This window comes from Diceros bicornis, chromosome 29 (genome assembly GCF_020826845.1).
Source record: "Diceros bicornis minor isolate mBicDic1 chromosome 29, mDicBic1.mat.cur, whole genome shotgun sequence".
NCBI lineage: Eukaryota > Metazoa > Chordata > Mammalia > Perissodactyla > Rhinocerotidae > Diceros > Diceros bicornis.
The window spans coordinates 14450662-14477456 of record NC_080768.1 but is presented as its reverse complement, the minus strand read 5'-3'; the positions used below and the strand labels follow the sequence as shown (position 1 = coordinate 14477456).

Genomic DNA, 26795 nt, shown 5'->3' with positions numbered 1-26795 from the left:
TGTTTATGTGAAACAGTATTTAATATTGAGAAGGGAATAACACTTAAGAGAGAAACTCTTTTTCTTTTAAATACAATTGTTATGTGGTTTCCCAAATCTAACTTATTTAGATGCAATGTGTCCTCACATATCTGTGTGTACTTTTCAATTATTCTTCCTCCCTTGCAAAATGAATTTACCATCAGTAACATCTATGGCATAAATACCATCAGTAACATCTATGGATACCAAGGAAGTAGTTGTTTTCACCCTATTGTAGTAAAAGTTAAAAGTAGATATAAGATAGGGAACTGAACAGCTGAGTTTATAACTAAAATCAACATACAAACACCAATTTTAAAACAAGTGGTTTCTTAAATATTAAAGTACATACTATTTCAAACCCACTAAAAATACATATAACCAAATAATTTCTAAACATCAAATTGTTATTCTCTATGGGGAAAAACAAATTTTGACATGTCAAAAAACAAACCCCACATTCCAAATACCTAAACTGAGACTTCAATTCAGGTTACATCCTAGACATAAATGAGCATTACAATAACTTTTCATTTTAGACAACTACAATAAGTCATACAAATTTCATTTATTTTATATTATCTATGACTACAGAAATGTGTAATGCCAAACAATCTGATAAATCTAAATATAATAAATTTCTGATGTAAAATATCTCTTTTAGAAGAAAGAATTAAGCATTATTTTGGCATTAAAAGGTTCCGTGTTTGAGGATACAGAATCACTGCATATGTGATTATAGCCAAAATAGCATGCAGGGTTGATAACTTATTATGGATATTTATATGTTTTAGACTTGTCCAGATCAATGTGATATAGCAAAAATCTTGCTAATAATCCTAATCTAAATCTTTGGGACCTCTCTTGCTCTGCTCTCCTATTCCTCTAACAGGCCTTATCCTTCTAGTCCTCTCTCTCTGCTGAGAAGTTTCACAACTTATATTCGTGCTGTTGAATTAGCTAAGAACCAGGTAGCTGGACGATCTAACTCATTAAACATTCTGAACGTTGCGGCTAGGTTTTTTGCCATAACTACATAGAAGTTCTGGTCTAACCCAAAAGGGTACAGCTTACTTGATGCTCAACAAAAACTAGTGCCCCTAATTTACTTATTTCCTTTCTCACTTTGATATATCATGTACCTTCATGGTACCAAATTCACAACATCCAAACATCCTTAAGGAAGAACATCCTACTTCTCAAGTGTTCAGTGCTAAAGCACTCATATCTAAGATAAGATGGAATAATTACGGCCATACTTGAAACTACATACGTACATATTTAGATGTGTATACATAAATATATCTGCACAAAGACAGAGTAAGAAATCCATAGCAAAGCAGTAATATACCATATTAGTGTAAAATTTAAACTTTGAAAATGAGGAAAAAGTTAAGAAAAAATTACTAATTTAGATAAAAATTTAAAACAAATACACTGTCCTATAATTAGCATTTACATTTGAGTTGTCAGAAAGGTGGTTTGTTAAAAATCTTTATTCGCAATTGTTAAGTGTAGAAAACAAAATAAATTATAAACATAAAGAGACTGATGTTCCAAAGCACAATCTCTTAATTGCTGATCAGAGCTGAAAATAGATCTTTTTTTCTCCACTAATTGAATGAGTCTTGTTAAACCTTTTGAAATGCACTTTAGAAAATGCAAGAATACAGCTTAGAACAGGTTCTTTAATTTGGGTCATTTTCTGTTACTTGCAGTAGTGACGGGTGCTTAGCAACCCTGCTCTGGTGGCCCTTTTAAGGAAATGAATACCTGGAATATAGCATTTTAATCTATTTTATGGCATTAATTATCCGGATCACTGTATTCAGACAGTGCCTCCTTTGCCACTTTCCTGCAGTATGAAAGAAAGAAGTCCCGTGATAAATTGAATGTATTATTTCAGATGACAGAAGATCCTGTGCACCCTCTCACCAAGGAAAAAAATGTAAGGACATAAAACTAACAGTAAATAGAAGCCACAAAAAGGGTTACTTCAAATGTTTAGACAAGGATCTTACACTGAAAATCAGTGTTCAGACATTTATAAGAGTCCATGTTAAGTCACTTTTCTTTTTCTAAATCTTTGAAGAGAATTAAATTCTCTTATGCCGCACACTAGGCCACTGATAGCTAAGAAATGTGATGCCACACAGCCAACATGGAGTAAGATTTTATTTGGTAGTTAGAGATTTGCTGAAGATTTTAAATATTAATTTTATAAAACAGGACTTGTACATGAGAAATGTTAAGAATATCATTTAAATCACGATCAAGTTATTCCCTTCATATTTATTTTAAGGTGCTCAAATGATCAACTATCAGGACGACAATGAAAACAAGACAAAATAAAGAGCTACCAAGAAGTTTTTAAGAAATCAAACTGCCATGTTATACTCTGTAAATACGCCCATTCATATCTTTTTAATAATCAGTACAACAGGTTCAAGAAACTAGTAATTAAAAATATTTGGAAGGCTGCTTTCAATTTTTTTCTGATCTCAGCTATCACTGTTAAAAGTACGACTCTTCTAACTTTTTCCTCATAATCACACAATTCATTTTAGATTTCATGTCCTGAAGAAGGAAGGCTGGGCTCTTAACAGATCACTCTTCTTCTCTATCTTCACAGCTAATAAGACATCAAGCGACTCCTTCTTTGTCTAGAATGTATCCTAATTTCAGTCTTTAATGGCCAATTTTTAAAAGCTCTTAACACAGCCTCCAAAGATGGGAAAGGAACCCGGTTAACAACCTGCAATCATATTTTGTAAATTTCAGTCTATTGGTTAATGTATAATTAGCATCTCTTTCAATTAAACATACTTTATACTTGATTTCAAATTTATCATCACATTGTGTAAATCACAGTAGAAAATGGGATAACACCCAAATTTCTCAAGTTTTTTAACCTCTTAAAACAAATGGACTCTGCTTGGGGTTCGGGGAGTTTGAGCACTACAGTTAACATTTTAACGCCGAGGAATCCGCTGAAAAAAACACAGTGTGTGGCACAGACAGTGTATGCTGCACTGAAATATTCTCCTACCGAGAGGCAGGCTTAGTAAGTTAGCTGTATTTCTAAAATGCCTTCCCTGGATATTTTCAGTCCTTTCTCAAGGACTACTTTAACAATTAGCACACAGAGGTCTCTCCATGGCTCTCTGAAACATTTAAAACCAGAGAACAAAAGGTTTATTTTAAAAATGAAAACCTTGGCTTGTGCAACTCCAGACGTGAATCTGCTTTCAATTACTGAAAGTATTTCCACTTCAGTGGAAGGGGATCAAATCTTCAACTACACCATCTTAAGGCACTGAATTTGATTATATTAGGCTTTCAGAAGACAGAATGACTTTGTGACACAGGCACATATATTCTGTACATATCATTTATGAGATATTCCAGAGAGAGAGAGACGCCAGCACGGGGGAAAGAGGAAATGGGACTTCTCATTCTAAAACCTGCCACAGATCTCTGCTTTATTTTATTCAAATACACACATAAATGGTCAAATGATTTTTACTTTAATGCGTAGCGCACAAGTTTTTCCAAATCCTGCTCAACTATTTTTCCACGGGAGCAATCTGCATGGCAGCACGACGGTAAAGTTGGATTTCTTTTAGAGACTCTGCTCTGTAAAACCCTCTGCTGACAAAAATCACACAGTATTTCGCGGGAGAAAAACTGCCCTTTCCATTAGCAAAATTATTTTGTACCTTTTCCCCCCATTCAGCAATTGGGGTGGATTTTAGTTCATGGAACCAAAGGGCCGATTCATTTAAGCTCAATGCAGATTTTCAAACATATCAGACATAAATGATGCCAAATCACTCCAAAAGCTCCCAACGAATTCAACACGATACACGGGAAAAGTCACAGAACGCAGGAAAAAGCTTGACCTCACAGATTACGACTGTACACCACTCACAAAAAAATCCACCTAATTAAAAATACCGGGAACAAAAGACTCCATCCTCCCCGCGGCTACCTGCACCACTCCGAGGCACGAAGAGTCATCCAGAAAGTTGAGCCTCGACTGCTTCCAAATCCTGAAATCTGGTCCCTCAGGGGTTAAAAAGCCACCTCATTTCAGATGCTAATGTGGCCTCGGCACCGGTGCTAAGCGGCTCGGAGCCGCCTCCCGTTCCGGCACCGCCGGGGAGAACAGCGCGGCCGCCGCCGCCGCCCCCGAGCGCGAGCCAGCGACCCCGCGGGGCGAGGACCGCGCTCCGGCCGCCCGCGCGCCCAGGCCGCCGCCGCTCACCCACCTCGCCGCGGCGCGCCCTCGCTGTGGCCGTGCGGAGCCCGGCCCGGCGCTGCCAAGTCGCCTCGGTCTGGAGCGTATCATGTTACAGCGCCGGGCGCGGGGCTCCGGCTGCGAGCGGCAGCCAGACATGATAGGCTGAGGCTCCTCTGTTTTCACCCGGCCGCCGAGGGGGCGGCGGCGGCGCTTAACCCCTTCGCGCCGGGCCGGGCCGCCGCCTCCCCGCCAGCCCTGCGCCCGGGCTCCGGCCGCCGCCTCCTGCCCGCCGCCGTACACACACACTCACATACACACACACACACGCGCGCGCGCGCGCGCCGGGGCATTTGCACATCCATGCCCCTAACGAAGAGGGGGAAAACTGCACCCCAAACTGGTGACAGACACGCTTTCAAGACCCCGATAGGAGGTGTTCCATACACACGCGCGCGCGCACACACGCAGACCCCAAACCATCAATATTCGATAATGTGGTTTTCCAAGTTGCTGTCGATTTCTCAAAATCGGTTTTCTCCAGAAGCACTACTACCCCGCGCTCACAAAAGAACCTCCTTCCCAGCACATGAATGAATCTCGACCCCTGATCTGCCACCATTCATACCGCCCGCAGCTGAGAGGTTTACTTGATCCCAACGAGAGGGATGGCCAGACTCCCCTGGTCTCGGCGAGAGTCCGTCCCCTCGCTCCCGGGACGCGCTGCCCGGGGAAGGTGGGCAGACGGGGATCCTGGAGGCGGGAGGGGTCGCTGATGGGGGCGCGGAGTCCAGCGCCGGCGGGCGGGCGCTGCGTGGGGGTGGGTGTCGCCTGTGATCGCGGCGGGGACCGGCTCAGCCCGGCTCGCCCCCCGGCCTCGGCTGCCGAGGCTCGGCCACTTTAGTCGGCCCCGGGGCCCATCGCATTGTGCGGGGGCTGCTCTGCGCCCCCCTCGTTCTCGCTGCTGTTTCAGACCCCCATTAATGGCAGAGACAAGCCTGCACCCCGGGGAGGGAAGAAGGCCACTGGGGCTGGAGGCATGTGTTCAAGTGGTCTGAGCTAACTCTAAATGATGTGCCCAGACTGGACAACCCTGATCTAGGATAGCTAATGTGGTGTGCTAACTAGCTTTACTTTTAAATAAAAGATATTGCAATATGGTGGCTCTTAAATTTTTATTTTAAAAATTGTCTTATTTTTCTCCCTCCAGATCCACTTTTATGGTTATTTTTGCGTTGCCTCCAGTTCAACGTACCTCCTTCCCTTATTTTCTCTTTCTTCTAGAACATTCCATCCCTTTCAGCGTTTTCCCCCGTTAAACTGAGAATTGGAGGACTGAATGTTCGTTAATTTTTAGATTCACCACTGTTTTCTCCCAGTTCCTCCACCCCTCGAGTGTTTTTATAAATAAACCAGTAGCACTTTACATTACAATACTGATATCAATTCAATCAACATTTCTTTATATCATTAGCTGTCATTCCACATTTTAACTATCGTCTAAATATAGACATAAAACAAACCAAAAAATTAATTAATACTTTAAGTAAGGAAAGATCAGTGCTCTCCCTTCATTTATCAATAAGATCCAGTAAAGACTGTATTCTTTCCTCTTTCCCATGATTCAACAACAGTAATTTCTTTTTCCTCTTTAGCATACTACCTTTACCTTGACTTTTGTCACTTTTTACATCTAATGTTATAATAATGTGAATACAGCTCATCCAACACTTGGTAGATACTTTTTCTTACCATCTAACACATCCATCATCATACATGGAAATTTCTGTTCCTCAGTGTTTAAGCAAAGTCTCCATACCTTAGTGTTCATTTCTCTCAATAACAATGGCTCTTCTAAAACCATGATTCATGAACACATACTGTTACAGCATGATTATCACACCATCGTGTCTATTCTTCCCAGAATGATCAGTATATTCACCTTTTAATTAGGACATTATTAAGATATCGTAGAAATTATTTAAACATTTCTTTGACACAGTCTAAATTTTGAAGTTATTTCAGGGTTTTGAAATTCTCTTTAGTAGAATTGGGTCAAAAAAGAGAACAATAGATATTTTGTGGGGCACTGAAAGACTTCTAAGTCCTTAAGCAAATACCTTCCTAAGTCATAATATTTTGAAAATGATCATTTCACGGATCATTGTAATGTGTGCGACTCTTCTGGGGGCGGGGGGTGGGGGCCTGAAGTAATTGCAAATAAACACTGTATAACTATTTAGGCCAGAATATGAAGAAGGTATTGTGCAACTGGAATCTTAGAAAAATTAAATAGGTAGAACATTGCACAGTTAGAATTTGCCAGGCCCCGGGGCTTGTCTATGCTTCAGATATCTACCCCTGGATTTTTGATGACACAAATTAGCAGATCAGGATTTGGACTAGAACATTAGAAGACAGAAAGATGAACGTTCTAATGGAAGAATGAAAGGTTTTAAAATCTTAAATCAGCGTTTGGGTCAAGATGAATCTCAAGAAGACTGATATTTGGCATGCTCATTTCCCCAGATAAATGCTATGCAAATTGGTCACTGATTGATAGCATTTATTAAAATTCCAATTTAAAATGCTAATTAAGCAATGCCCATCTATAAATATCAGATACAGGTTAGGTAAATTTTTATATTGGCCTATATTGGAATATTCTACATGTATATCTAGTTCTACCTTTTCTGAATACAAAACTAATTATTTTCAAATTGGACAAAGACAATATCCCTTGAGAATAATCAAGGGCTCACTTTGAACACAGCTGAGCAGCAGCAGCAGCGCATGGGGAAGAAGAAGGAGTGACATGGTTTTAAACAGTTTCCATTGCTGCAAAGTGAAGGATGGTTTCCAGGTACATCTTCCCAAGAAAAGACACAGGTTTTGCAGCCACACCCATCCACACATCAAATCGCTGCCATCAGTTAAATATAGGAGTCCTCTAAAGAGTTCTATAGAGACATATAATAAGGCACACATTAAATTTCTATTTTTGCCTACTATAGTTTGCCATATTGATGATGTCAGGAATAATTAGCATTATGGATACTGCCTTCTATAACTTAAGCATTTCTTCTCTAAGATCTGCAGAATTCCCCCAAGTTCCATGAGCAGACACTATTAAATACGTGGAATTATGTGGCTATTTTATGTTCTGAATAAATAACCACATGGAATCATACTTGTGCTATTAAATGAATTTTACTTATAACTGAATTCAGTTCTTTAGGCATAAAAGCCTAATGACTGCACACCACAAGGAAGATTTTTAAAAATGCATGAACCAAACCAAATCAAAGCAAATTGTATTTAAAAAAAAAAAGTCCACAAAAGAGCTGTTACTACAAACTGGCACCAACTTGCTTTCATATTAAGAGTTCCTCTGACCTCTCTCTGCTTAGGCCAAAACCTTGAAGAAAAATCCAAGTTTAACCCAAACAGGAATGATTACCTTTCCTGCTAATGATTAAACAGCAAATCCATATTGTCAGAGATGCTAATACAAAATCAAACTTGAACACTTCTAGCTATACTAAATATATGACAATGATAAAAACTAACATTGAACACTTCATATGACTGTCACTATATTGAGCATTTGACACATACCATTTTTTATTCATTCTCTAAGCCCCCATAAGAAAGTAATACTATCCCATTTTACAGATGAGGATACTAGAGCTTAGAGGTTAATAATGGCCCACATAGTTACAGAGAGCCAGATCCTGAACTCAGCCCCAGATCCTGAGCTTGATGTTTAAACCATTTCACTAAATGCTTAGTATCCATTCAGCAGTTAAAACTGGTAGTAGAAGTATAGTTTACTTTCTAAATCAAATATATCATGATAGGCCAGACCAAAGATTTGAAAACATGATATTCAACTTTAAAAATTGATAATTTGTGGATATGGGAAGAGGGGGGAAGACACATAGCAGCTGACTTTTCCTGTGTTTTGAAATTGCCTTAAGAGTTAGGGTAACAAGTAGTACACATATTAGTATTCTCTGCAAGCTGGAATCTCATAGAGGAATGAAAGAGTTAATAAACATTCCTGAACATCTGATTTAGGGATTGGCATAGGTCAATATGTATCTGTCACTCTAGAATTCAGTCTCTGTTAAAAATTATACATTTATTTAGAAAGATTTTTTTCTTTTTTAAATAACAGGTCAAAGAAACTGTTTATGTCACCAAAATTACAGTGCACTGATATCATATGTACCATTATGTGCCATCCATTGGTACACAATAATTGTACAATTACTTTAGTTACACGCTATGAATAAAATTTTTGAGTTTATCTTCTGTTTTGCAAAGTGTTATTTTGTCAGTAGCCCTCAAGTCTCTAACAACTATGTGGACTCTGTTATAAGCTGACATAAAACTGTATTTAAAGTCATATTTCTGGGTCCTTTTCCCAATAAAGTTCAATGATCATTTACACTGGAACAGAAATAAAGGTTTGAAAACAAAGCCTTGTAATAAAAGCCAATTCTTAATTTTTCACAGATGTTTACATTAAATCTGAAAGGCTAGCATAATATCTAGGTGATTCTTTGATTTAACCTCCAGAAAAATCCAGCCACAATACAGCTATTTATTTCACAACTCTCTGAAATGACCCACATCATAAATCATTTCTAAAAGGTAAGTTCTCCTCTTTATTTTTAAAGGTGTTAAATTATTTCACCAAAAACACAAATGCTTTCTGAAATATGATAGATAATGACGACCTAAGACTCTTTTTTTAGATCTCCAATCATGCTTGTTGTGTGTCAAAGGAACTGGTTCTTATTTTTGTCCTAATTCGGGTGACGTTGGGCAGGAGCAGGCTGGGTCGTCTACAGCCTGGGCAGGCAGGGAGAGGAGGAAGCAGGATCTGGGAGTGTGTGATGAGGTCTGGGCTCCTTACAGGGGGCAATCAAGCAATGCACTGTATCCAAAAGGCTTAGTGAGCTTCAGCCCTGTGCTGGCAAATATCCAGGTAGGAGGGCAGGGGGTAAGGAAGGGAGATCATTCCTCCCTAGTGGTGAGAGCAGGACATGGGCAGGAGGACAGAGCTTCAAGAGAAATCCATATGGCCAGCAAGAGTTAGCTGGGGGTACATATGCCAGGAACTGGGTATGTAGTAAGAGCTGAGGGCCCAAGTCAAGCCACCAGGTGTCCAAAGGCGAGGTGGAAGGGATTCTGTGGTAGAGTAGGGTGTAGAAGCCCGGTTATATGAGTAAACCTCCGCCACTGGGAAAGCATAGAACTGGCCAAGATACAGGGAGCACCGCTCAGCTATGGTCCATTGGATACAAGGTCTACAGCAGCAAGACTAATTCCCAGGCCCACCCAGGGATGGCAGTGTTTGTCCATGCGTGGCAACTTATTGGGGTTCAACTGATTTTCAGGTTTTGAAAATAAGAATACATTATGGGGGGTCCCTTGAATGTATTCTTTGACAGTCCACGTTTAAGAAATGTAAATATGATCAATAAAAATGATTGATGTTATAATTATGGAGCAGTTTCTTCAATCTGGACTATGTGTTTCCAACCATCATTCCATTCACCCATCCCTAAAGCATATTTTAGCGTTAGTTCTCAAAGACACATTTTCAGGTAAATGTCAAAAAGCTAGGCAATATATCTTTGAAATTCAATATATTACTAGAAGTACTTTGTTTTGCTTGTTTAGACGCTAAGAATTAGTTATTCGTTGATGGCTAGTGATGTTGTCAAGTGGGTAGTTGTCTATAGAGACAATAGCTATCCACAGGTCAAATCCTTTATGCAGCAGACAGAACACAGAATTCATACAAATGTCTATATTCACCCTTTATAATTTATAATATCAAAATTTTCAAAAGAATTCATATGTATTAAGATGATTTTTGCAAAGTTTGTTTAATACGTCTTTATTGACAAACAAATCTGGATAATCAACAACATATTAATTTCAGTTGTTTTCATGACAGTCACATGGAATATGTTTTTAGTCATTTTTTTCTATTTTGTGAACATAAATTGTGTCTACGCATGTATTTTTTTTTGTTGTTTGGTGAGGAAGATCAGCCCTGAGCTAACATCCATGCCAATCCTCCTCTTTTTGCAGAGAAAGACTGGCCCTGGGCTAACATCTGTGCCCATCTTCCTCCACTTCATATGGGACCCCGCCACAGCATGGCCTGACAAGCTGTGCCTCGGTGCCCGCCAGGGATCCCAACCTGGGCCGCCAGCAGTGGAGCATGTGCACTTAACCACTCCGCCACGGGGCCGGCCCCTCTATGCACATATTTTTATATGTCATTTTGGATGACAAAGTACATGCTTGATACCTCTGCTTTTTACCTGGGCAATTTCTGCTTGTTCATGACTTGGCTTGGAAGCCAGTTCCTCCATTTAGCCTTTCCTGGTCCACTAAAAATAGTTTAAAGGCCCCTCTTTTGTGTTCCCATTCAACTCCGTAAATATCCTTTTCTAACATTCATCATGCTGTATTCTGTTGCCTTTTCTACTTGCCTGTAACTCTTCCCTGACCATAAACACATGAGGGCAGGGACCATTTCTTTGCTGATTCTCCAGAATTTAGCACAGTGTCTTGCACAAAGGAGACAATAATTAAAGATGGGTTTGGGGAAGCGTAGATGGATGGATTGTCGGAAACAAATAGTCTATACTGAAGAAACTTCTTGTTAATTAAAATGATGCAATCATTTGTATTTATCACACTATTCTATAATTATTTGGTTCTCTCTCTTTCACACACATGCATACACACACACACACACATACACACACACACCTCTAACCTAACCAAACCTAACGTAACCAACTTTTCCAGGGCAGAGACTGTGACCTTACAGCGCCTAGCACCATTGATGGTTGAGGTCACTATTTTTTAAAACTATAAAGGTATACTTTTTCATTATAAAATCACAGAATTATAAAACTGGACATAAACTTAATACATGATCTAATTTGGTCATATCCTTCTGGATCCCCAGATACAGATGACTCTATTCGTTTAAAAAAAAAACAGCCCTACCCTGCCATGTCCATTTCAAGTAATACATTACAATATTTAACATTGTTTACTGAGGGCAATTCTATTCTGAGAACCTCTAACTTAAATCTCTAACACCACAATTTATGCCTAAATGCTCTTGTTCAATCTTCAGTAGAAACAAAGAACAGCTGGTCACCATTTTCTCAACAAAGGCTCTTCATATACTTGAAGATGATTATTCTTAAATCTTTCCTTAAGATCCACATTATGATGCTAAATAATCTCAAGTATTATTATTTTATTTTACCATGTCCTCATGGGTCTAATTTTCTTCTCTTTCATCATCTTAAGGGCTCTTCTCTGAACGTCCTTTGTAGGATGTGCAGGGATGGAGCTGAGAACCCCAACCTCTGGGTTATCAGGCTCTAGAAATAGAGATCTAGGCCCAGGAAGAGAAGAAAGTTCTATGAGGAGACAAAGATAAAGGAAATAGAGTGAAGCGAGCATTTCATTGGATATCTCTCTTTAAATGTGCCAGCAAGGAGTTTACAGATGGAAAGAAGGAATTTCACTCTGTGGTGCACATTTACTAACGTATTCCATGACAGTGGTATTTATGAAAGTAGATAAAAGTATTATGTATTATGAAAGTAGAGCAGAGAGGCAATGAGCAAACTAAGAAAGCAAAGGGCCAAGTCTGAGTCTTGGGGGGTGCTTACATACAGGGGTCACGAAGAGGAAGTTTAGGCACCAAGGAAGACAGAAGGCGAAGTCTAGGAAACTGGAGAGAATCAGCAGTGTAGCCAACAAAGAACCCAGTGGGGAGGTTTCAAGAATGGAGGCACGGAATGAGGTGGGTGATGGTTAACATAGCTACACGTCACAGATTAATACTTATGATGATTGAAGTAAAGCTCTTGAAGTTGGCAGGAAGAAGCAATTTGTGACCTAAAGGAGAATAATTTCTAGCAGAGTAATGGGATGAATATCAGAATATCAGGTTTAATGGGGGTTGAAAAGCAAGTGGATGGTGGGGAAATGGAGACAGCTAGTGTACAAACTGGTTTTTTTTCTTCAAAATGTTTAGATTTGAATTTGACTGACATTTATTGAATGCCTACTGTGAGCCTAACCCACCTTAGGTACTTTCACATGTAACGCCTTCTTTAATCATCCCCGGGGCAAAACCAGTTTAAAACTAGTGTAGAAAACAGTATTTGCATGATTTAAAATACTCTGTAGGGAAAAATACACTGGTTCTTTTAGGCAAATTTCTACCTGGGGTCTGTCTCAGTCTGTAAAAAGCAAGCGTGCTTAGGGTCTTGCTAGGAGCAACTTCAGCAGCTTAAAGGCAATCATGCAAAGATACACATTAGGTACTACTATATGAGAAGAAATGAGTACTCTAGAAAGAGAGGTGGGGATACAGTAAAAACCGGGTACAGACAGGCTGTCAGGTAAGGAAAGCCCCAGTCGTAGTGTGTCTAGTCCCAGGGCTTTCAGCTTCTGAGTGATAGCAAGCTTCACGGACTGTCTCTTTCTTCTAGGAGAATTGGTGCAAAGGGAATTAGGTCTTTCCAAAGATCTAGAAAAATTGAAAGGCAAAATAAGGGCATCTATTTAATTGATGCTAAGCAAAGTGGATAAAACTCCTAAGGCTATGGCGGACAAAAGACCGTGACCACTAAGACGAGTCCAGGTGAAGATTTTGACACCAGACTCTACAGGTGTTTCAAAGCCTACCATCCTAGGTGGCAATTTGACTTCGACATAGAACCCACTGTGAAAATATGTAGAGCTGTGTGTTATCTTTGGCCAACGTCCTTGGCAAGATCTTCAACAAAAGGTTTGTACAATGTGATCATTCAAATGGATTTTAAAGATTAAGGCAGAACAAGTTAGAGGATTTTGGAATGAATTTCATAATATTACTCATTAGATCAATATATCATTGTGTCATTTTAACTACCAGGTCTAAGATAGCTTTAGCTCAGATGATATAAGCAGCCAGTATAAGCAGCTAGGCTCTCAGGTCAGGTACAAGTCTACGTTGAATACCTGAACCTTTATTGGTTGCATTCTAGAATGGATGTTGGGTAAATTTCCCCTCAAGGAATTTCTGGCAGGCTTTCAGAAGGATGGTTGGAATGAAGGATTTTCTAACTGGAAAAGAGCACTTAGATTAGATCGTGATTAACAGCAATTTATGATTAGTGAGACAGGTCCTAAATTATAGCTAGACATTTATTCTGTAAAAGGCTTATTCTACTGCTTGGTGATTATTTCTAGCAATTTTAATAAAAACATATAGTGTCATAATCAGTGTCAGGAAAATTCATGGCTGTAAATCGGATCAGCAGGTATCTTTTCATCCACGCCCTGGGTTACTTGACAAGGCACCACTGAAACCAATGATAAAATGTGCTCCCTGCAAAATAGAAGAACCTAAAAGGAATCAAGTAACCTTAACAGTTTGTACATTGAAACCAGCCCACCGTTCAGGGATTTCTCCACTTCTCTACAAATTCTCTAGGAATCAGACACGGCTCTGGACACGGCTCTTCTTCTGATGGGCTGTGTAACCTTGCTAAGCCTTAACTTATCTGGGCCTCAATTTTTCCCTCTGTAAAAAAGAAATCTCTCAGGTCTTCAGAATCCTTTAAATGGCCACGCAGGAGTTTCTTCCAATTTCTTTAGTGTCTTAGGATAATGGTTTTCCGTTACTGGATATTTAAATTAATTCATTTTCTTCATGTTTTTCCTTTTTCCACCCTGGTTTCCCACTGTCCTGACTGTTTTGTTGCTTGTCCATCCACTGTCAATTTACACATGAAGCTTCTGTTTGTTTACTTTGAGGAATGAGGTAAAGGGCCCACTCAGTCACTTCCAGATGTTGCCTTCTTAATGCAGACGTGATTTAGAAAACAGCTATTTTCAACTGTATTCCACTCCACAGCTGAACATTCCATGTGTTAAGTTACTTCCCACATTGCAATGTATATATGAGGTGAGAGGTTCTTCCCTTCATGAGAATAGCATTGGTGATTTTTTAGAAGCACAGAGAGGTAATAAGCTGTGTGTGAACTATACCGTTACGTTTGTTATCACATCGTTGGTGGCAATCATATGTGTTTATTCTTCCTAGGTAGGTTTTACATATATTGTAAAGTCCCTCTCTTCTAATGCCTCTGTATCCTGTCAACAACTTCAAGAAAGGTAGAGGGGGGTGTTCTACAAATAGAAGGTTCTTGGGAAGTGGAGTTAGAACACAGCCCCAGTTTCCTGCCTGAAGACATCACACAGCATCACCAAATGTTAGGACCCAAAGGAAACTTACAGCTCATTACTCAATCCCCTTGCCTTCTTGCCGGGTATGACCCTAAAGACAGACATCTCCCCTATTTATTAGTGATCCTAATATTGTTAACATGACCTCCTCCATACTCTCTTAAGCCAAGAAGCAGAGAGGTGTTGTGATTTGCCTAAAGGCAACTGTTAGAGCAAAAGAACCACCCTCAATAGAAAATTAGAATCCCTGCGACCTTCACAGTTGAACATGAAACTGCCCAGCCCCCTCTGGTTAATGTGATATGTAATTAATATCCTTGTAACTAGCAGGAAAAAATAATCTACATTTCCTGAGCCTAGAATTAGAATGCTTATAATTTTCCACTTCTTTTTTTCTAAAGGATCAAGAAGACTTTCCAAAGAGTAGAATACAAATCCATATTCAATTTTCCTCCAATTATAAAGAAATAAACCAACTTCAGTTCTTTCTTATATCTGTACTGACTGTGAATTTGCTGCCTTTTCACTCCCGTGAGAGAACAACTAAAGATCATCTTGCTCTGCAGAGACAGCAACTACATAGGCCTAAAAAGGGAATATTTAAAAATTCTTAAATTCATTTTTCTGTCTTTTTCCTTATCCTATTTCAAATCAATTTCCTATTTTCTCACATTCCTCCTGGCTGGCAGCTGCTCCTTCTGGGCCTTTATCTGGCCCGAGGAAGACGGGCAGGCAAGCAGTTGCCTGTTAGCTGAGCCAGTCCTGTTCCCATGCTGGAGACAGAATGTCTAATCTCCATATTACAAGCAGCTTCCAATTGCCCCTGTCTTAAAAAGCATCTTAACACTCAGGTCCACAGGCTGGGGTCCTCTGTCTTTCTTTTCAATGGGAATTAAAACTTTTTTCTTGGAATAAGAACTCTCATTGAAAAATAAAAACAATAACAATAATCAACTCACAAGTCAAGTCACTAAAGAAAACATATCCACCTGCAGTGTAAACACTGAAGATGGAAGTCATGTAATAAACACTGTATTTGTAGGCTGTCTGAAGCAATACGACTTAAGTAAAATGGTGTTCCGTGGGGGTCTGGCAGGGAGAATCGACTCTTCCGAACAAAACCAGAACTTCCACAAAACCGTGGAACTCGCGAGCCCACCAGCGAAGGTCATGAGGAGACCCCCCTTCACCCCCCAGAATAGACGCCTACTTAAGTGGAAACGGCATCTAGCATTCTGGATGTGTTTAACTCTGCATCAGACTCTTTTTGGTACATATCCAGAATTATATTTTTATAGACTTCGAAAATGCCAGCGAAAGAACTTGCATCCTAGCAATTCCCGTGGAAATGCCCACGTCTTTTCTGTATCCATTGTTTTATTGATCCCTGCCAAAGGGATGTGCTCAAACCGTAGGTTCAGCTCCTGTGGCTGCTCTCTGCCTCCCCTGTAGCAGTCCAGCCCAGCCAAGATGATTGACTGTCACTCTTGGTAAGGATTACTGAGTCCTCTCTTTTGAATCTCTTTCCAAATAGACGTCTAAGTCTTGTTTTCTCTTGTAGTCTATAGCAAAAGAAAAATATCCTCTGGTCTAATCTCTGGAATATAGTTTTATAAGCTCAAGGGAAACGAGGAAAAAAAGCAAGTTTAAACATAAAATATACTAATATACTGTTCTTCTGTTATAATTCTATGAACTACAATCATAAAGTTCTACATACAGTACAAGCTACCTATCTCCCGAAACCAGATCCCTTTTCTGATTTTCCCTTTTTTCCTCAAAGTCATCACCATTCTCATGGTCATCTCCTTTCCCTGTCCTTACTATGTCCGGTCCAGTCCAGCTGTAACACTTCTACTGTCACAAGAACCTCTTGCATCCATGTTTTGTTATTTCCTCTGAAACCACCCTACTTCTGAATCTCATTACATCTATCCCCAGTAAATCAATAGTGGACTACATGGTCTCTGCGATCCCACTCCAATCCATATTCCAGTCAAATCTTCCTAACGGCTTATTTGCAAATGCTCCTCCCATGCTCAAATACTCATTGGCTCCCTATTGACTACAGAATGAACCCAATCCTCAGTCTATTAAGATGACCATTCTAGTCTTATCTTGTACTTGACAATATGATATTTCTTAAATATGCCCCTACCATTTTCTGCCACTTCGTGTGTTACATTGCTCCCTCTGCCTAGATGCCCTTCCTCCCTCCCTCCAGCCCTCCCTCCCTCCAGCCCTCCTGTCTCTCTCTCTCCCCCTCTCCGCTTTCTTTCTGTCTTCCACAACTGTTGCCATCTCTCAAAGCCTAATTCACAAATTATGTTATTCCGTGATTTCAATTACCAGCCAGGCTCATATCCAATCACTTAATGTCTTCAATTAGATGATCTACAGGCAGCATCTTAAATGCAACATGTTCAAAGCTAAAATAATCATCTTCCACAAACTTATACCTCTTCCTGCATTCCCCGTGGCGGTGAACAAAACCTCTGTATCCATCCCAATTCTCAAGAAAGAAACCTGGATGTCATTCTTTTCTCTTTTATCAGCACTGTCTTCCCCATTCCCCACATCAAATCAATCCATAGGCCCTCCACCATATTCGCTATTGTCAACACCATAGTCACTGCCTCCATTAATGCAGTCATCATTTTTCACTTGGATGCAATATCACCCCTGCTTCTATTCTTGCCTTCCTCCAACATATTCTTCATACTACATTCAAAAAAATTTTTCAAAAAGACAAATGTAACCATATCAATTTCCTGATCGAAAATTTGAAATGGCTCCCCATTGCACTAAGATTATATCCAAACTCCTTAGAAGGGTTTATAAGATCCTCTGTGACCTAGCCTCTCCTTGCAGTTTTTACTCTAGCTACGGTTTCTCGCACTTTGCATAGGATATTCCTTCTCTTTGGAATAGCATCCTCCCTCGGCTAACTTCTATTTGTCCTTCATGTCTCAACTTAGATGACTCTTCTTCCTGTCCTGAAAGTTTTCCTGTCCCCTCATGGTTAGATGCCACTTGGCTATTGCACGTATTCACTATATTAAGAAAACATAACAATCACAGCACTTACTAAATTGTATCCATTGCCTTAAAAATAGTTCATGTTTTTAAACATGGTTGAGTAAATGAATGAATGAATGAGTGAATATATAAAACACTGAACCTGACTACAACTCAACATAAAGACTTTCATATGTTAGAGAAATTATAAGAAAAATATATCAAATTGTGTATACATCTAGGTGGATGCCCAACAAAATAATAAACATAAAACACATTTTGAATTCAAACCTACCTTAAATGTCCTTTTACTTAATTCTTGCACACAGAAATTTTATCTATTCTTTGGCATTTAATGTCTTTTTCTTCTCAAAGCCGTCCTCGACCAATTAGTTGACATTAATCTCTTTCTCTCTGTATTCCCCTGGCTCTTCATCTCTGATTGTATTACAACACAATTCCCAATGCTTGCTGTGGCTGTCTCCTAGGCAATTCTAATGCAACATGTCTAAAGTCAAATACATTACATGTCACCCTCACCCCCAAAGCCATTCCTCTTTCCTGTCCTCCATATTTTAATTCATATAGCTCTCCACCTAGTTGAAGTTTCAATTGTCTTTCCTTCACTCTTCCATTGCTATTCATAGAACCCCTGTCCAGATCTAGATCCTCATCAGGGCCGGCCCTGTGGCTTAGCGGTTAAGTGCGCGCACTCTGCTGCTGGCGGCCCAGGTTCGGATCCCGGGCATGTACTGATGCACCACTTCTCTCGCCATGCTGAGGCTGCGTCCCACATACAGCAACTAGAAGGATGTGCACCTATGACATACAACTATCTACTGGGGCTTTGGGGGGAAAAAGAAAGTTAAAAAAAAAAAAATAGATCCTCATCATTTTGTGCCTGGATTTTTGTAATACTATATCTTCTCTCCCTCCTCTTTTCCTCATCTTATCAGCATGCCTTTCCATTGCTACTAAAGTTATCTTTTAAAAACACAAATCTGTTCATGTCTCTGCTTTGTTTCCTACAAAGCCAAATTTAACCTCCTTAGCAGGACACCTTGGTACTTTTATATTCAGAACCTGGCCTTCCATTTTAATCTTCATGTGCTGCCTTTCTTCAATCCACTCTAGAATCTTTCTTTGTAAAATGAGCTATGTACTGCTTCTCAAGCATACTTTGCCTCTTTGCAGAGGAAGTGGCCTAATAACATTCTTCTACACATTAACTAACAAATCAAATAAATCAAATGTTTTGTCTACCAGCTACCTTTTGTACTCTCCAGACCAAAAATCATAGCTGCATCATATACCTCTGTGACTGCACTGCATTGAGGCATGATGAGAACTAAAGACCATGGGCTGAAATATAGTAGGACCTCAAAGGCAGGGTTCACATTTTATTCATCATTCAATGCCCCACAGTACTGAGTATGTGTAGGCACTGAGTAAATGTTGGTTTACCCGAACTGAATTTGTGGCAAATTTTGAATTACCATGATTAATACAACTGTAGCTGTTAGATGATCATCTGATTCCACAGTAATAAATATTTAGAAATTTCCCAAACATCAAAACTAATCATTTGAATTGGATTTGAATTGTTAAGGCAAAATGGTTTTACACTTTGGCACTAACTGAAATGTTAGATTCAATTACTCACTTCTGGTGATAAATTATTAAAACACAAATATTGGATCTAAAGATTTAAAATACAGGTGTGATATAAGTAAAAACAAGAATTTAAGCCTTTCTGTTTTTATCATACTCATCTATATCACATATAGAAGAAATTGCTTATTCAAATAATGTATGTGCATGTCAAGAAATTTCATACTCAAATGTAATACAACTAAGCATTGATTTAAAAGTTACAAAAATTAAACAATTTTGATGGACACAAATAAAAATTAAAGTTAGTTTTTAACATCCAACAATGCCAAATAATGTTTAACAGTCCCATGATATTATGGAATTGGAGAAGGATTTAGGGATGGGGTAGCATCGTTATTTCTGACACAAATTAGTTGTGTGTGAATTGGCAAATATTCTTTGAGTATGGAAAATGCAAATATTATTCTCCTGCTTTTGGAATATTAATAAGTCATAAAATCCCCAAATACATTTCACCAAAGAAAATAATGGATTTGGTTAGAGTCTTTGGAAAGAAGTTGCCTCAGGATCTGTTGGGTCAAAAGACAGAGTATATTTCCTAGCACTGGGAAATATTGGACCTTGCTGCCTATACCACATATATTTGCACACAGATTAAACAGTATTTATCCATTATGCTTCCTGGAACAGGGAAGCACTTATATCAGCACAATTCCCTTAATAAGAATTAGTTACCATCAGAGATAGAAAAACAATAATACAAATTATTCCCCTTATTATTTTGTTTGGTATTATTTACTTCCTCTTGGAGAAATTAAAATATTGTGCTAGAAAAATTTAGCAAAATAAAATATTTTTTAAACGCATCATATATTTTTTAAAAATATCTTTTTTGGGGGCTGGCCCTGTGACATAGTGGTTAAGTTCCGCATGCTCTGCTTCAGCAGCCTGGGTTTGCGGGTTTGGATCCCGGGCATGGACATACACTACTCCTCAGCCATGCTGTGGCGGTGACTGACATACAAAATAGAGGAAGATTGGCACAGATGTTAGCTCAGGACTAATCTTCCTCAAGCAAAAAAAAAAAAACAGGAAGATTGGCAACAGATGTTAGCTCAGGGCAAATCTTCCTCACACACAAAAACATATATGTCTTTTATTATTCTAACACATGCATTTATGACAAAATATATGAGCTGCACAAGTCACACAAACCCTTACAAAGGCTGCTTTTTTTGGATTCCTTGCTTGGCTTCATGGTATCAGCTCCTGTAACTCTGGCTCTAATTGATTGATGGAATCAGTAGCTGACTGGAAGAAAGCCAACTATTGGCAGGGCCAGCATCCATAAAATGGTCTGTCATGGAGCTGGGCCCCAAGTCGTTGCACTCTACACTGCAGGAGACTAGCCTGTCTTTGGGAAGCTGGATCTGGAGATCAAATGGGAGCACATCAGTCAGCAGTGCTGGGAGAGGCAGAAGCAGAGAACATGTGACCTAACCAGGTAACTCTAACTAGGTGGCAATGGGTATCTCTTAATGTTCCCTCCACTTCCCTGAACTGACTTAACAGTTGCTGATGTGTGATTGACATGTGTTTCTTCCAGCCTTATTGAAATGGGTTTCTGTGTTTCTCTTTCTTTGCCAAGTATCTTTATAAGAATTTCTAATCACCTAGGGACACTGAGTACCTCTAAATCCTTACATTCCAAAAGCACATAATACCGTATCCATCAGCATTCTGAATCCAATTTGGTTTTCTCCATACCTTTCGTTAATGAATATTTACTCACAAAAACTGAACTTATAAGAAACGTCTCTTTAAAAACGTGTTGTATTTATAGCAAATACATTAGCATGCATTTTTTTTTTTTATTGCCAAAATGTTTTGAATCATCATCTGTCAATCACATTTTCCTTTTGTGGGAACAGAAAGGTCAGCAAGTTGGCAAAAAAAAAAAAAAAAACTGACAGCTCTGGATAAGGTTTTGGTAGGTGGGATAAAGAGTCACTTCTCATGTACACAGCTGCGTGTAATGAATGCAACATGTTTGAGGCCTATTCTTGGATCAGTTCCCCTGCATTTTAAACTCAACTTTTCTTGGCAAGATTTCTGGGGCCATACTGTGTATGTATCTGAATTCCTTCAGCCAAAACCTCTTAATATGAAAATTCAGCAGTATTGCATTTTGTGTAGATGTCATGACTCAAAATCCAGTCTGTTTTATGTACTGTGTGACTCAGGATTGACCTCTATACTACCATAGGCTTATTTTTAGCAGAAAGTGATATTTATCTATGTCATTTTCGATAGCCATAGATAAAGATGGGCACATATATTATCCTATAGACTTATAGTTTACAAGGAATATACATGAAAGGAAAGCATTTTTAAGTGAATTAACAGAAAATACATGTAACTCAAACCACAGCCTGACTTTTACCTTAATGAGTAACAATTCCGTTGCAGAAAAGAGAGCCGATAAGTTCTATCCTGGGGAATCTAGCTTCCTTTCTCTCCCAAAGGATAAGTTCCTCTCAAAATACGACCACCCTCCCTAAAACAAACAAAAGCTCCCTCTCCCTTATGAAAAGATTTTCCTCTGTATTCTGGAATTAAAGCTATATTTTAAAAAATACATGTTCAGAAAAACTGCAAATGTGATTTCAATCATTAGTACATTTGAAGGTCCCAGTGTAAAAAAACAAAACAAAACAAAAGTAACAACACAGACTTTGTTTAATGGGTATCAGTAAAAAGTTGACTATTTTCCCAAGTGAAAAAAAATCACAATGTTTTAAGTTAAAATTTATGAATCTGAAAAGTCTCATTGAGTGGGCCTCCAAGTCACTCAGCACATAAAGAATTTGAATATCAAACTCAACATCAACACAAAAAGATTTTGAAAATAAGCTAGAAATCATGAACAGATGCCTCAGCATGGAAGAAAATTAGAAATACAAATATGCAAAACTGAAAGGCAAATATTTTGCAAACATGTTTGGAAATTCAATATTTTTCAAAAGATAATGAACATAGAGGTATTATATTTTCTATCTGAAAGATTAGGAATTATTCTATAAATTCAATAATTAATCATATTATATTAAATTATACTTGTTAAAGTATTAACTCTAGATTCAAAATCATGTAAAGTTTAAAAATACTCATCGGATCAGATAATGGAATAATAACAGGTTTTTATACAATATTAGTTAAGGAAAATGATCTGGGCCTTAAAGATATTTAAGACATTGAAATAAGGGCTAAATATTCTGAAATGTAGTTAGCTTACTACAAAATACATTAATGACTAAATTAACCCCTAATTGGTTTTAACTTCTGATAAAAGTATGGTTCTAATTGTCCAGGGTCATTTAACAACGCTATCAAGATGATTAAAAAATCATTCACTCATGTTTTTCTTCATATTTCTGCAGAGATTTGCCTAAGCGTCAACGTCAGAATGACAATCTTCAGTATCTTTGGCAGCTGTCTTCACGGTCTTCAGGTTGTTTCTGATTTTATAATTTTCTTAGGGTAGGGTATGTGTTCTTCATTAGTTTTTTGAAGTCAAAGATTCAAAACTAGATAGAATAGTACATTTTCAGTGCTTCTCCAGTATGGAAGTATGGAAAGAGCTACCCACGCAAACAATTACTTTCTCAAGTAAATCCATTATTTCTCACTGTAGAATACTGTAAAATATCCGCAAGAACTGAACTTATGGTCCATGTGTAAATATTGGCACTGCTTAAAGTCAAAAAAGACATTTACTCCCAAACCAAATTACATTTGGAACATTTTGGAAAGAAATGTATAATAAACCATTGTAGAAATTCTAATGTGTTCAATTTCCACTTTGAGTGTTTCTGATTCAACTTTCAGTTGCAAATTCAAGTTGAGTTCATTCAGCAAAAGAAGGCAATATATTTTGATATAAAGAATGGAAGCATAAGGTTTCGGAGATTAACCAGAGATCAATCTGATCATGACTAACCATCCTTGTGGGCACTTTGAAACATCTGTGTTTCATCAGAAACTCCAGAAAATGCAGTGCATACCACAACGGAAAAATTTCCTCCAACCTCTCTCTCTTTTTAATGGAATGTTTTACCAAGATTTGTTTTATATGTTTGACAGAAAATAAATTACTAAGATATAGGAGATTATCTGAAGATTTGTGATCCTTACAGGGAAGGTTAATATGAGTTAGACAAGATCAGCATTTAGGAGATGTAAGAAATACAAATGTTTTCAGTAGTTGTCTTAAGCAAGCAGAATAATTTGGGTTTTTTGACTTTTTTTTTTTGAGAAATAAAAACAACAAACATCTTCCTTGATTGCTCCAGAGACTATAATTGAGTTCAATATAATCCCCCAAATTATATAAAATGTTATTTATTTTCTGAAACCATTATTGAAGTAGCACAACAGCTAGTGTGGAGTGAAAAATAAAGTGTTAATAAGCTATATGGTTATTTCCTTGGATGATTGTCTTCATTAATGAAAGTAAAATCATGTAAGAAATGGGTATTCTCAAAAAATCTGAAAATAAGGATCAATTTGCAAGCACTAAATTTTGATGAGATATCTCAGAAATCTTTCTTATCTATATTATGCCATATCATCAAAAAGAATGTCAGTTTTTACATAATATTTCTGTATTCATTTGGAGCATACCTACTGAGGTTAAATACAATTTATAAGAGATAATGTCAGCAAAAATTTAATTAGCTCATAAAAATGGCTTTTCTTTTCTCTGCCTTACTTCTCTTTCCTCTTTTTAATTTCTCTTAACCCCAATTGTTTAAAAAACGCAACAAATCTGTGGATAGAGGGAAGAGGATGTTGATACCTTATCTTGCCCCAAGCAAACATACTTTTCTATGAAATTGACTTAAAAAGAGGTCAATTTAGTTTATTTTAGGAAAATCATACGATTTTTTTCCATGCATTATTTCTTTTAAGGGTAGTAACATGGCAAGATTTGTGCAAAATCCTCAGATGAAACATGTGCTTTGAACATTCTTACATGAAATTTTTTTGTTCATGTACATTTTAAAAAAATTAGGCACATACTAGAGATGACAGCAATTAAATAGTCAAAATGAAAAATAAAGTGTCAAAAAATCAAAATCAACAGGAAAAAATAATTTCCTTCAATGTTTGCTTTTTAAGGGGTAAATGCTGGCAAGGGTGTCTTTGAGCGAAAGCCTCAAATGTGAGAAAGATGAAAACGCAAATTGCCATTAAAGATTCATTAAGATATTTTAACATGCAAATTTATAAGAAACATTCCATTTATATTTTTGCTTTTTCACTTTTTCAAAAAGAGCTCTAGTTGAATTCCCACTTTTAACGTGTTTTTTAAAATTTTAGTTAGCTCTATTTAATAGAATTGCAACCAAAGAAAATACACGAAAAATTGATCCAGCAAACCACGTGAAACACAACGAACGGCTAGTCTTAGGCTTATTTACCTATAGGGTTTCTTTTTCATGTGTTTTATTTTAACATTCATATGCTTTTACAAGAGAAAACTGCTTTTTCAAAAATATATTCGTGGGTCGCTGATAATTCTACTTTAATTTTTCCTTAAGTAATAGAACCTAGTAAGATAAAGTAATGGAATTGTTAAATATCTTTTTTTTCATTAATCACTATCTGGTAAAAGAATGACTAAAGTTAATGTAGGGTATACATTTAATATTCACTGAACTTAAGCGAAAACTAAGAAACATCTAAATATATTTCCTCATGCCTGAGAGGTAGCCTATTAGAATATATTAAAACTATTTTAAATCTTAAAAAATATGGCTTATTAGCAACTTCCAAAAAGACTCCCTCAAAATTAAACATATTATTGTTATGGTTGATAATACACAGGTGTTTCTTGTTTTAAAAATAAATTGACCATCTTGGAATTTGGAGTATTAACATATGAACCTTTGCATATATTTTAGAAAATAAGAGTATTTTGTAGTAGTATTGTTCTCTCATGTATTGATGATTCCTAACTTTCAGTTTACTATTTCACTGGGCTTTGTTACTTCATTTTTAAAGTCTATGGAATGAGCACAATTTTTGAGAACATCCATCCTTAATACAGGACATCGCCAAACAGTCTGAAAGAATAATGCAGCCAGATTGACCACAGCTGTGAAAACTTTTATACTATGAATTTTGTATATTCAGAGCTATTTGAGACTAAACTTTAACTTCTGCAAATATAAGGTGATCTGGAAGAAAGATGTGAAGGAACCACAGATATTTTCTTTTCTGGCCCTTCCCCACCTCTCATCCCAAAGTCCAGTAGAGAAAATACTTTATACAACCTGAGCAGAACTCTGAAAATAAAATGACAGTAAAGAAAAAAAATTTTATTTTGTGAGGAGGACCAGCCCTGAGCTAACATCCGATGCCAATCCTCCTCTTTTTTGCTGAGGAAGACTGGCCCTGGGCTAACACCCATGCCCATCTTCCTCTACTTTATATGGGACGCCGCCACAGCATGACTCAACAAGCGGTGCGTCAGTGCGCGCCCGAGATCTGAACCGGCGAACCCCGGGCCACCACAGCAAGCGTGTGCACTTCACTGCTTGCGCCACCAGGCTGGCCCCGAAAATTTTAAAAAATTCGTACATACACACACACAAGAACAAAGGGAACAGGAAATGCGATGACAGCAAATGAAACATGTCGAGAAATTCTGGAAGGAAATTCTGGAAAACAAATGAACAAGTGCTAACTGGTAAGGCAGAGTGGGGAAGTTAGAGCCCAAGCACCAGCAGAAAGGAAAGCCAACCGAGGACAAGTTGATTCCTGCTCTAGAACCTCAGCAAGGTGTGGGACACAGACTCCTGGCGTTCCTGAAGTTCCATGTGGAAAACTAATTTTTAAAGTAATCTATTGATCACACCTTAAAAACTACCTGCCATTTATTTTGTAAATATAGTAAAAAAAGAATTCAGGGGCTGGCCCCATGGCCTAGTGGGTAAGTCCGGCATGCTCCACTTTGGCAGCCTGGGTTCTCGAGTTCGGACACCAGGTACGGACCTACACCACTTGTCTGCGGCCATGCTGTGGCAGCGACCCACATACAAAATAGAGGAAGATTGGCACAGATGTTAGCTCAGGGCAAATCTTCCTCAAGCAAAAAGAGGAAGGTTGGCAACAGATACCAGCTCAGAGCGAATCTTCTTCACCAAAAAAAAAAAAAAATTCAGAAACTGAGTCAAATTGTTGAGGCAGTATCATTTTGAGGCTAGGAACAAGGACTATAGACGGAGATTGACTGCCTCGTACTAGCTCTGTGACCTCCACCACTTCAAGTTTCTGTGCCTCAGTTGCATCATCTGTAAAATGGGGGTGACAATATAATACCCACTTCATGGAGTTGCTGTAAGAATTAACGAGTTAATATATATGTGGCATGCTTAGAATGGTGCATGGCAATTGTTACTATTATCTATATCACTAAAGTGACTATTTTTGAATAAAGCTGTGAGAATTGTACTAGGAGCAGTAAAATTAAAAAAAAAATTTTTTTTTGGTCCACATACATTTAGCACATTCTTTCCCAAGAAAGTTGATCCCAATATGCAGT

The 26795-nt window shown here is 38.1% G+C and overlaps 1 protein-coding gene across 4 annotated transcripts in view; it reads right to left on the bottom strand.

Annotated features, from left to right (window-relative positions):
• Positions 1 to 26795, bottom strand: part of TENM3 (teneurin transmembrane protein 3) — a 598785-nt gene that overhangs the window by 324801 nt on the left and 247189 nt on the right. The window contains exon 1 of one of the 4 annotated variants that reach the window (XM_058524941.1): positions 4293 to 4339. The exons of the other annotated variants lie outside the window; for them this stretch is intronic. The gene's annotated coding sequence lies outside the window, so the exon portion shown is untranslated. Of the gene's footprint in view, positions 1 to 4292; positions 4340 to 26795 lie in introns of those variants that run through there. 4 annotated transcript variants of the gene reach the window in all.